This window comes from Panthera pardus, unplaced genomic scaffold, assembly GCF_024362965.1.
Source record: "Panthera pardus isolate Hobbes unplaced genomic scaffold, ASM2436296v1 HiC_scaffold_267, whole genome shotgun sequence".
NCBI lineage: Eukaryota > Metazoa > Chordata > Mammalia > Carnivora > Felidae > Panthera > Panthera pardus.
In genome coordinates, this window is record NW_026526840.1 from 2,740 (window position 1) to 15,637 (window position 12,898).

The window sequence follows — 12,898 nt, forward strand, 5'->3', positions numbered from 1 at the left end:
CCTGAGTTGTTAATGTTAGCCATTCTGACAGGTGTAAGGTGGTATCTCATTGTGGTTTTGATTTGTATTTCCCTGATGATGAGTGATGTTGAGCATTTTTTCATGTGTCGGTTGCCCGCCTGGGTGTCTTCTTGGGAGAAGTGTCTATTCATGTCTTTTGCCCATTTCTTCACTGGATTATTTGTTTTTTGGGTGTTGAGTTTGATAAGTTCTTTGTAAATTTTGGATACTAACCCTTTATCTGATATGTCATTTTAATGCTGATGTATTAATTGCTTTCTGCTTGTATACTATTCCCATTGCTTCTTTTTCACTCTATTTCTGCCTACCTTTGTAAATTGGTGGTTTTCCATGGTGGTATGCTCTATTTCCTCTTTTTACATGTTTCACAAATGTACTAGATTTTTGCCTTGTGGTTACCATGAGGGCTACGTAAAACATTTCATAGATAAAACATTCCATTTTATGCTGACAGCAACTTCTCTTTGTTCACTTATAAAGGCTCCATCCTTTACTCCTTCTTTTCATAATATTGATGTCACAATTCACCATTTTCCTGTTGTGTATTGGTTAACAACTTATGATAGGTGTAGTTATTTTAACTACTCTGTTCCTTAGTTGAGTAAGTACCAACTTACTCTGTACCATAGTTGAGTGGTTAACTCACCATACTAATATAGAATTTCAGTTTTTTAAGTCTGTCTTTTTTCACCTTTACTAGTGTGTTGTATATTTTTTGTGAATTTTGTGTTGTTGGTTAGTATCTTTCCATTTCAGCTTGAAGGACTCTTTTCAGCATTTCTAGCAAGGTGGGTCTGTAGTCATAAACTCCCTCAAGCTTTGTTTGTCTGGGAAAACATTAATTTCTCATTCATGTCTGTAGAAGTTTGCCAGATGAAGTATTCCTGGCTTGTCATTTTTTTTGTTTTTATTTAAATTCTGGTTAGTTAACATAGAGCATAATATTAGTTTCATGTGTACAATTTAGTGATTCAACACTTACATACAACATCCAGTGCTCATCACAAGTGCACCCCTTAAAACCCATCCCCCCACCCATCTCCCCTCTGGTAACCATTAGTTTGTTCTCTACGGTTAAGAATATTTCTTGGTTTGCCTCCATCTCTCTCTCTTTTTTTTTTCTTTTGCCATTTCCTTATTTGCTGTGTTTCTTAAATTCCACCTATGAGTGAAATCATATGGTGTTTGTCTTTCTCTGACTGATTTACTTTACTTAGCATAATATTCTCTAGCTCCATCTGTGTCATTGCAAATGGCAAGGTTTCATTTTTCTTCATGACTGAACAATATTCCTGTGTGTGTGTGTGTGTGTGTGTGTGTCACATATATCACATTTCTTTTATCCATTCATCGGTCGCATATGTCATTCCAGTTTCTCCTGGCCTGTAGGTTTTCTGCTGAGAAGTCTGATGGAACAGAGGTTACTTTGGAGGTGTTTTTCTTCTTTCTTTGATGCCTTTAAGGTCTCTTTTTGGTCACCTAACTTTGACAGTTTTATTATAATGTGTATTGTAGAAGGTCTTTTAGCACTGATATAATAGGGTGTTCTGTTAGTTTTGTGGACATCTATCATGTTCTTCCCTAGTTTTGAGTAGCTCTCCCATATTATTTCCTTAAATAACCTCTTTGCCTATTTCTCCCTCTCTTCTCCTTCTGGTATCCTGATTATTCTTATATTTGTCTTTGTTATGGTTTCCCATCGCTCACATAGGCTTTCTTTGCTCTTTTTAAATCTCTGTTCTTTATTCTCTTCTGATTCTGTTATTTCAAAATTCAGTCCCTCCAGTCACTCATTCTTTCTTTCATCTGGTCTGCTCTGCTACTCATGTTGTCTATTGCCTCTTTCACCTAATTCATTGAATTCTTCAGCTACAGCGTTTCTGTTTGGTTCCTTTTCGTTCAATCTCTTGGTAAAGAATTCATGTTGTTCATGTATTTTACTCTTGATTCATTGAATTGTGTTTCTAACTTTTATCTGTAAGTTGTTGAGCTTCTTCATACCTGTCAGTTTGGATCCTTTACCAGTTAGGTTGCTATATTCTGTGCTTTTGAGCTCCATTGCTGGAAAATCATTATTTTCTTTTTGTGATACCACGTTCCTTGATTTTTTATTTTCCTTGTATTTATGTGTTAATTCCCTTGCCTTTCAAGTAGCAGATACATCCATAATGTTTTCCTCCTTGCCTCCAGCAGATGTGGTGTTATGTCCTATTTTATTGTTGTTATCTGACATTCCCTTGGTGTTTATGAAGGTGTGCCTGATCTACTTTTCTTGCTTTCTCATGTTCAATTTTTTAAAGTTTTTATGTCTTCTCTGACTCTTGCAATTTGCCATGCAGGCTATTGTTTTCCCAAAGATGGAGCTAGAGCTCACGTTTATGGCTTCTCCATTGTCCAGCAACCAAGGTTTGTTTTCCTAGTGTGCCCCCTGCATACCAGAGCTTGATATCATGGATACACTTGAGAGCACATACAGAGCTGGCAGCAGAGTAGGGGGACGTGTGGGTTAGCACTTTTGTGTATTGGGTGTGTCCACGGACCCTGATCCTCAGGGGTGGTACTCCCAGTGCTTCATGGGTGGACTTCCTGCTGAGCACAATCCCTTTAGTGCCCTTTGAGATACTTATCTGCTTCTTTACCAATATTCTCCCTCCTTCCCAGTGGGGAGCTTTCACATTAATACTCTGAGTGCTTGTGAATGGAAGAGTGTTTCTTCAGTTATATTATGTCTAGCTGAGGTAGCCAAGCACCCACTCACCAGTTTTCTTTTTTCCTGTGGGGGAGGTTGCCTACACCAGATAAATCAGATCTGTTCAGTGTTTCTTGAGGGTGGGTTGGTGCCTGGAAATCTTCTCCTACCACCTCAACAGCAACCAAAGTCATATTACAACAACAACAACAACAACAACAACAACAACAACAACAACTTTTCTTAGCATAATACCCTCTAGTTCCAGCCACGTAGTTGCCAATGGCAAGATTTCATTCCTTTTGATTGCTGAGTAATACTCCATTGTGTGTGTGTGTGTGTGTGTGTGTGTGTGTGTGTTTGTGTGTGTGTGTGTGTGTGTGTGTGTGTATACCATATCTTCTTTATCCATTCAACTATCGATGGACATTTGGGCTCTATCCATACTTTGGCTATTGTTGATAGTGCTGTTATAAACATTAGAGTATATGCGCCCCTTTAAAACAGCATACCTGTATCCCTTGGATAAGTACCTAGTAGTGAAATTGCTGGGTCATAAGGTAGTTCTATTTTAAAATTTTTGAGGAACCTTCATACTGTTTTCTAGAGTGGTTGCACCATTTTGCATTCCTACCAGCAGTGCAAAAGAGATCCTTTTTCTCCACATCTTCACCAACAACATCTGCTGTTGCCTGAGTTGTTAATGTTAGCCATTCTGAAAGTGTGAGGTGGTATCTAATTGTGGTTTTGATTTCTAACCGAAATTAGTCAGAGAAAGACAAATATCATATGACTTCACTCATATGAGGACTTTAAGATACAAAACAGATAAACATAAGGGAAGGGAAGGGAAGCAAAAAATATATATAAAAACAGGGAGAGGGACAAAACATAAGAGACTTTTAAATAGGGAGAGCAACAGAGGGTTACTGGAGGGGTTGTGGGAGGGGGGATGTGCTAAATGGGTAAAGGGCATTAAGGAATCTACTCCTGAAATCATTGTTGCACTATATGCTAACTAACTTGGATGTAAATTTAGAAGAAAAAATAATAAAGAAGAAAAAAGAGAAAAAAGAAAGAAAGAAACCTTTTTTTCTCCAACTGTGTGATAGAGTCTTCCTTCAAGAAACCTGAACTGCTGCATGTTATCTCATACATGAGTGTTTTCCCTGTTCAATACTCACCCAAATTTTGCCCAAAAGTGGCAAGAGGGGTCTAGGCAATTTCATTGTCATTGCTACTTCTGTAGCCTGTGTGGAAGTGAGTCTCTTACTGATTGCACAAGTGAGTGAGACTATTTTTTAGGTCGTGTGCAGTAAGGTATTATGTTCCAAAACCCACCACGACACTTTTGTTCCTGTATGGATGTCCAATTTCTTATTACTATTATTTAAAAGGGGGGTATAAATGAGGACTCTCTTACACAGACATGTTACTGGCATCACACCACTACAAGCATGAAACCTACAGATATCACAATGACCCTAAACCCATATCTTTCAATAGTAACACTGAATGCAAATGGACTAAATACTCCAATCAAAAGACATAGGGTATCAGAATGGATAAAAAAAACAAGACCCATCTATTTGCTGTCTACAAGAGACTCATTTTAGACCTGAGGACAGCTTCAGATTGAAAGTGAGAGGATGGAGAACTAGCTATCATGCTTGGAAGTCAAAAGAAAGCTGGAGTAACCATACATATATCAGACGAACTAGACTTTAAATTAAAGGCTCTAACAAGAGATGAAGAAGGGCATTATATAATAATTACAGGGTCTATCCATCAGGAAGAGCTAACAGTTATAAATGTCTATGCACTGAATTCGGAAGCGCCCAAATATATAAAACAATTAATCACAAACATAAGCAACCTTATTGATAAGAATGTGGTAATTGCAAAAAAAAAAAAAAAAAAAAAAAAAAAAAGAATGTGGTAATTGCAGGGGACTTTAATACTCCACTTTCAACAATGTATACATCATCTAGACAGAGAATCAATAAAGAAACAAGGGCCCTGAATGATACATTGGTTCAGATGGACTTGATAGATACATTTAGAACTCTGAATCCCAAAACAATGGAATATAGTTTCTTCTCAGGTGTACGTGGGACATTCTCCAAGATAGATCATATACTGGAACATAAAACAGACCTTAATAAGGATAAAAGAATTGAAATCATACCGTGCACAGTTTCAGATCACAATGCTATGAAACTTGAAATCAACCATAGGAAAAAAGTCTGGAAAACCTCCAAAAGCAAGGTGGTTAAAAAACATCCTAATAATAAATGCATGGGTCAACCAGGCAATTAGAGAAGAAATTTAAAAAAATATATGGAAACAAATGAAAATGAAAATACAACTCTGGTAATTTATTTATTTAGTTTTGGTATTATGGTAATGATTGCCCCAACAAATAAGTTAAGAAGTACCTGCTATGCTTGTATTTAATGGAACGATTGTGGTTGTTTGGTAATATTTCTTTTCATACATTGATACTTTACTGTGGTAAGCATAATGATCTATCTTCAACATAATTTAAGAGTACACTACATTGTTGTTGAATATAGGTGCAATGTTGTGCAATAGATCTTCAGAGCTTATTCATCTTGCTTAACTGAAACTTTATGCTGCCTTATTAATAACTCTGCATTTCCCTTACCCCCTGCCCATATCCTGGTAACAATCATTCCAGTCTTTGATTTTATGAGTTTGACTCTTTAGATACCTCCTATAAGTGGAATTATGCAGTTTTTGTCTTTCTGCGTTTGGCTTATTTCACTGAATAGAATGTCCACAACATCAATCTGTGCTGTCATATATTGTAGAATCTCCTTTGTAGGGCTGAATAGTATTCCATTGTGTGCATATGCCACATTTTCTTAATCCATTCATCTGTCACTAGAAATTAAGGCTGTTTCCACGTCTTAGTCATTATGAATAGTGCTGCAATGAACATGGGAGTCCAGATATCGTTTTGATATCCTGATTTCAATCTTGTTGCATAAGTACCTAGAAGTATATGTTGTATGGTTGCTGGAAGTTCTATCTTTATTTTTTGAGGAGCCTCCATACTATTTTCCATAGTGGCTGCATCATTTTGTATTCCTACCCATCGTGTGTAAAAGATTCCACCTTCTCCGCATTCTTACCAACACTTGCAGTCTTTTGCTTTGTTTTGCTGATAATATTCATCTGGACAGGGAGTTGGTGATATCTTATTGAGGTTTTCATTTCCGTTTCCCTGATGATTAGTGACAATGAGCACTTTTCCCCCATATATCTGTTGGTCATTTGCAAGTCTTCTTTGGATAAATGTCTAAAAAAGTACTTGGCTCATTTTCAAATTGGGTTCCTAGATTTTTTGTTATTGAGTAGTATGAATTCCTTATACATTTATGAAATTAATATCTTATCAAATCTACAATTTTCAAACATTTTCACCCAATCTGTAGTTTTGTATGTTCACTCTGTATGTTCACTCTCTTCCCGTGCAGAAGATTATTAGTTTGATATAGCTCCACTTGTTCGTTCTGCGTTTTGTTGCCTGTGCTTTTGGTGCCCTATCCATCAAATCATTGCCAATGCCAATATCACGATTGTTTTCCTCTATATTTCCTATGATTTCTTCTGGAAGTTTTACAGTTTCAGGTATTATATTTAGGTTTTTAATCTATTTTGAGTTGACATTTGTGTATATGATAAGTACCAAGTTTCATTCCTTCTATATGGTGGATATCCAGTTTTCCCAAGACTATTTGTTGAAAAGATTGCCATTTTCCCATTGTGAGCTCTTGGCACCCCTGTCAAAGATTAATGGACCATATATGCATGGACTTATTTAGGACTCTTTATTCACTTCCATTGGTACATATACCAGCCTTATGCCAGTACTATACTCCCTTCATTAATGTAGCTTCAAAATATATTTTTTCATGATTCATTATTTAAATTCTTATTACTTAACATATAGTGTAATATTTCTTTCAGCAGTAGAATTTAGTGATCCACCACTAACATATAACACCCAGTGCTCATCACAACAAGCACCCTCCTTAATACCCTTCACCAATTTAGCCTACCCCCCTACTCACCTCCCCCCCCAGCAACCCTCAGTTTGTTCTCTATAGTTAACAGTCTGTTTCTTGGTTTGATTCCTTCTCTCTCTTTTATTTCCTTCCCTTATTTTCATTTGTTTTGTTTCTTAAATTCCACATACAAGTGAAGTCATATAGTATTTTACTTTCTCTGACTGGCTTATTTATTTTTTTTTTTTTTTTATTTTTTGAATGTTTATTTATTTATTTTGAGAGAGGGAGAGAAAGAGGGAGAGAGAGAGGCTGAGAGTGTGAGTGGGAAGAGGAGTAGAGAGAGAGGAGAGATAGAATCCCAAGCAGGCTTCACCCTCTAAGTGCAGAGCCCAATGTGGGACTCAAACCCATGAACCTTGAGATCATGACCTGACCTGAAATCAAGAGTCAGACGCTTAACCACTTGAGCCACCCACCCCTCTGCCCCTCTGACTGACTTGTTTTACTCAGCATAATACACTCTAGCTCCATCCACGTGTTTCCAAATGTCAAGATTTCATTCTTTTCAATGGCTGAGTAATGCTCCATTGTTTACATATACACCACACCCTTTTTATCCATTCATCAGTTGATGGACAGTTGGGCTCTCTTCATAATTGTTGTCATTGTTGCTGTAAACATCGGGGTGCATGTGGCCCTGTAAATCAGTATTTTTGTATCCTTTGTGTTAATACCTAACAGTGCACTTACTGGAGCATATGGTACTTCTATTGTTAACGTGTTGAAGAACCACTGTACTTTTTTCCACAGTGGCTGCACCTTTTTTCATTTCCACCAATAGTGGAAGAGGATGCCCCTTTCTCCCCATCCTTGCCAACATATGTTGTTTCCTGTGTTGTTAATTTTAGCCATTCTGACAGGCGTCAGGTGGTATCTCATCATACTTTTGATTTTAATTTCCCTGATGTTGAGTAATGTTAAGCACCTTTTTATGTGTCTGTTATCCATCTGTATGTCTTCTTTGGAAAAAATTTCTATTCATGACGGCAGCCCATTTCTTCACTGGATTGTGTGTGTGTGTGTGTGTGTGTGTGTGTGTGTGTGTGTGTTGAATTCCATAACCTTTGAACAGATATGTCATTTGCAAATATCTTCTCCCACTCCATGGGTTGCCTTTTAGTTTTTTTGATTGTTGCTGTAGCAGAAGGCTTTTATCTTGATGAAGCCCCAATAGTTCATATTTGCTTTTGTTTTCCTTGCCTCGGGAAATGTGTCTAGTAACCTATTTTCTCTGGCCAAGGACCAAGAGGCTGCTGCCTATGTTCCCTTCTAGGGTTTTGATGGTGTCCTGTGTCCCATTTAGGTATTTCACCCATTTTGAATTTATTCTTGTGTAGGGTGTAAGAATGTAGTCCAGTTTCATTCTTATTCATGTCATTGTCCAGTTGTCCAAAAAGGATTTCTTGAAGAGACTTTTTTCCATTGGATATTCTTTCCTGATTGGTAGAAGATTAGTTGGCCATATAGAGGTGGGTTGATTTCTGGGTTTTCTATTCTGTTCCGTTGGGATATGTGTATGTTTTTATGCCAGTACTATACTGTCTTGAGGAGTACAGTTTTGTAATATAAGCTAAAGTCAAGAATTGTGGTGCCTCCACCTTTGCTTTTGCTTTTCAAGATTACTTTGGCTATCTGAGTTATTTTGTGTTTCGATACAGATTTTAGGCTTGTTTGTTCTAGCTCTGTGAAAAATGCTGTTGGTATATTGATATGAATTGCATTAAATGTTTAGATTGTTTTGGGTAGTATAGACATGTTAAATTTTTGTCCAAATCTATGAGAATGGACTGTGCTTGCATTTCTTTGCATCCTGTTTAAATTCTTTCATAAATGTTCTATAGTTTTAAGAATATAGATATTTTACCTTTTTGTTAGGTTTATTCCTAAGTATCTGATGTTTTTTGGTGCAATTGTAAATGGGATTGATTCCTTGATTTGTGTTTCTGCTTCTTCATTATTGGTGTATAGAAACACAACAGATTTATGTATGTTCACTTTCTGTCCAGAGATTATACTGATATCCTATATCTGTTCTAAACATTTTTTTTTTGTGGAATATTTCAGGTTTTTTACATAGAGTATCATGTCATCTGTGAATAGTGGAAGTTTGACTTCTTTGCCGATTTGGATGCCTTTCATTTCTTTTTGTTGTCTGATTGCTAAGGCTAGGACTTCCCCTACTATGTTAAATAATAATAGTGGGAATGGACATCTTTGTCTTGTTCCTGACCACAGAAGAAAAGCTCTATTTTTCCATGCTAGGATGGTATAAGCTATCTACGTACGTGGCCTTTGGCCTGAGGATGATATAAGTATGTCTTTCGTACCTGACCTTTGTTCCCTCTATCCTTACTTTGTTGAGGGCTCTCATAATGAATGGATGTTATACTGTGTAAAATGCTTTCTCTTAATGTATTTAGAGGATCATATGGTTCTTATTCTTTTTTATTAATATTGTGTATCACACTGATTGATTTGTGAATATTCTTGCAGCCCACCACTCTTGCAGCCCAGGAATTAATCCCACTTGACTGTGATGAATTACTCTTTTAATGTACCATTGGATTCAATTTGCTAGTATTTTGTTGAGAATTTTTATATCTGTTTGTCAGGGATATTGACCTGTAATTACCCTTTTCAGTGGGGTCCTTTTGGGTTTTGGAATTAAGGTATGGCTGGCCTAGTAGAGTGAGTATGGAAGTTTTCCTTCCATTTCTATTTTTTGGAACAGTTGAGAAGAATAGGTATTAACTCTGTTCTAAATGTTTGGGGAAATTCCCCTAGGAGCCATACGGCCTTGGAGATTTGTTTGTTGGGAGATTTTTGTTTGGTTGGTTGTGGTTTTTTTCTTTCCAGGATTTTCTTTAAATTCAAGTTAGTTAATATATGGTGTAGTATGGGTTTCAGGAGTAGAATTTAGTGATTCCTCACTTACATATAACACTCGGTGCTCATCACAAGTGACCACCTTAATGCCCCTCACCCATTTAGCCCATTCCCCTACCCTTGGTCCTGCAACCCTCAGTTTGTTCTCTGTATTTAAGAGTTCCTTGGCTTTCCTCCCTCTCTGTTTTTATCTTATTTTATTTTCTCCTCTTTTGCTCTATGTTCATCTCTTTTATTTCTTAAATTCCACATATGAGTGAAATCATATAATTTTCATATAATATCTTTCTCTGACTTATCTCACTTAGCATAATATACTTTAGTTCCTAACACATCTTTGCAAATGGCAAGATTTTATTCATTTTTATGGCTGAGTAATATTCCAATACACACACACACACACACACACACACACACCACATCTTCTTTATGTATTCATAATTTGACGGACATTTGTGGACATTTGGGGTCTTTCTATAATTTGCCTATTATTGATAGTGCTGCTATAAACATTGAGGTCCATGCACACCTTCAAATCAGTATTTTTGTACCCTTTGGATACATACCTTGTAGTGCAATTGCTGGGTCATAGGGTAGTTCTATTTTTACCTTTTTGAGAAACCTCCACACGGTTTTCCAGAGTGGCTTCACCAGTTTGCATTCGTATCAACAGTGTAAGAGTGTTTCTTGCCCTTTCTCCTTATCCTTGCCAACATCTGCTCTTTCCTGACTTATTAATTTTAGCCATTGTGACAGGTGTGAGGTGGTATCACATTGTGGTTTTGATTTGTATTTCCCTGATGGTGAGTAACTTTGAGCATTTTTTCATGTGTCTTTTATCCACTTGTATGTCTTCTTTGGAGAAATGTTTGTTCATGATTAGTTCCCACTTCTTAGCTGGATTATTTCTTTTTGGGGGGTTGAGTTTGATAAGTTATTTATAGATTTTAGATACCAACGCTTTATCTGATATGCCATTTGCAAATATCTTCTCCCATTCTTTAGGTTGCCTTTTAGGTTTGTTGATTGTTTCCTTCACAGTGCAGATAATTTTTAATTTTTTTTTTTTTTGAGAAAGAGAGCACTTGAACAAGCAGGGAATAAACAGAGAGAGAGGGGGGGAGAGGGAGAATCCCATGTAGGCTCCAAATGTCAGCAAGTAACCCCATGCAGGGCTCAATCTCACCAACGTGAAATCATGACCTAAGCCAAAATCAAGAGCTGGATGCCTAACCGATTGAGCCACCCAGGCTCCCTTGTGCACATGCTTTTTATCCTGATAAAGTCCCATAGTTCATTTGTACTCTTGTTTCCCTTGCTTCCTGAGACATTTCTAGTAAGAAGATGGACATTTGGGCTCTTTCCATATTTTGTCAAGAGTTGATAATGCCGTTATAATCATAGAAGTGAAAATATCCCTTTAAATGAATAATATCGTATCCTTTGGGTAAATACCTAGTAGTGCAATTGCTGGATTGTAGGTAGCTCTATTGTTAACTTTCTGAGGAACTTCCATACTGTTTTCCACAGTGGCTGCAACTGTTTTCATTCCCACCAAAAGTGTAAGAGGGTATCCCTTTCTCCCCATCCTCACCAACATCTGTTCTTTTGTGTGTTGGTAAGTTTACCCATTCTGATAGATGTGAGTTGATACCTCAGGATGGTTTTGATTTGTATTTCCCTGATGATAAGTGATGTTGAGCATCTTTTCATGTGTCTGTTAGCCAAATGTATGTCTTCTTTGGGGAAAAAATGTTTATTCATGTCTTCTGCTTATTACTTAACTGGATTTTTTTGTTTTTCGGGTGTTTAGTTTGCTAAGTTCCTTATAGATTTTGGATACTAACCCTTCATCCAATATGACATTTGCAAATATCTTCTCTATTCAGTACTTTGTCTTTTAGTTTTGTTGATTGGTTCCTTCATTGTGCAGAAGTTTTTATTTTGAAAAAGTCTCAATAGTTAATTTTTGCTTTTGTTTCCCTTGCCTCTGGAGACGTGCCTAGTAAGAAGTTGCTGTGGCCAATATCAAAGAAGTCTCTGCCTCTGTTCTCTACAATTTTGATGGTTCTCTGTCTCCCATTTAGGTCTTGCATCCATTTTGAATTGATTTTTGTGTATGGTGTAAAAAAAATGGTCCAGTTCATTCTTTTGAATGTCCTTGTCCAGTTTTCCCAACACCATTTGTTGAAGAGACTTTTTTTTCCATTGGATATTCTTTTTTGCTTTGTCGAAAGTTAGTTGACCATATAGTGGTGGGTCCATTTCTGGGTTTTTTATTCTGTTCCATTGATCTATGTGTCTGTTTTTTTCTACCACTACCATACTTTCATAATTACTACAACTTTGTAATATAGCTTTGAATCTGGAATTGTGATGCCTCCAGTTTTGCTTTGTCTTTTTCAAGATTACTTTGTCTATTCAGGAGTTTTGTGGCTCAATACAAATACTAGGATTATTCTAGATCTGTGAAAAACGCTGGTAGTATTTTTATAGGGATTACATTAATATGTAGATTGCGTTGGGTAGTATAGATGTGTTAACAATATCTGTTCTTCCAATCCAAGAGCTTAGAATATTTTTTTCCATTTCTTTGTGTATTCTTCAATTTTTGATAAGTGTTCTATACTCTTCAAAGTACAGATCTTTTACCTCTCTGGTTAGGTTTATTTCTAGGTATCTTACATTTTTTTGGTGCAATTATAAATGGGACATATGCCTTGATTTCTCTCTCTGCTGTTTCAATATTGGTGTATAGAAATGTAACAACTTTCCGCCCATTGATTGAGTTTCCTGCAACTCCACTGAATTCGTGTATCAGTTCTAGAAATTTTTAGTGGAATTTTTCAGGGTTTCTACTTAGACTATCATGTTGTCTGTGAATAGCAAATGTTTGAGTTCTTTTTTGTCAATCTAGTGACTTTTATTTCTTTGTCTTGTCTGACTACTATGACTGGCACTTCCAGTAGTATGTTAAATAAAAGTGGTGAGAGTGTACATCCTTGTTTTGTTCCAGACTGAAGAGGAAAATCTCTCAGTTATTCCCAATTGAGGATTATATTAGCTGTGGGTCTTTTGTATATGGTCTTTATGACATTGAGGTATGTTTCTTTTATCCCTCCTTTATTGGGGATTTTTATCAAGAATGGATGTTTTACTTTGTCAAATGTTTTCTTTTTCTACATCTACTGATTGGATCATATGG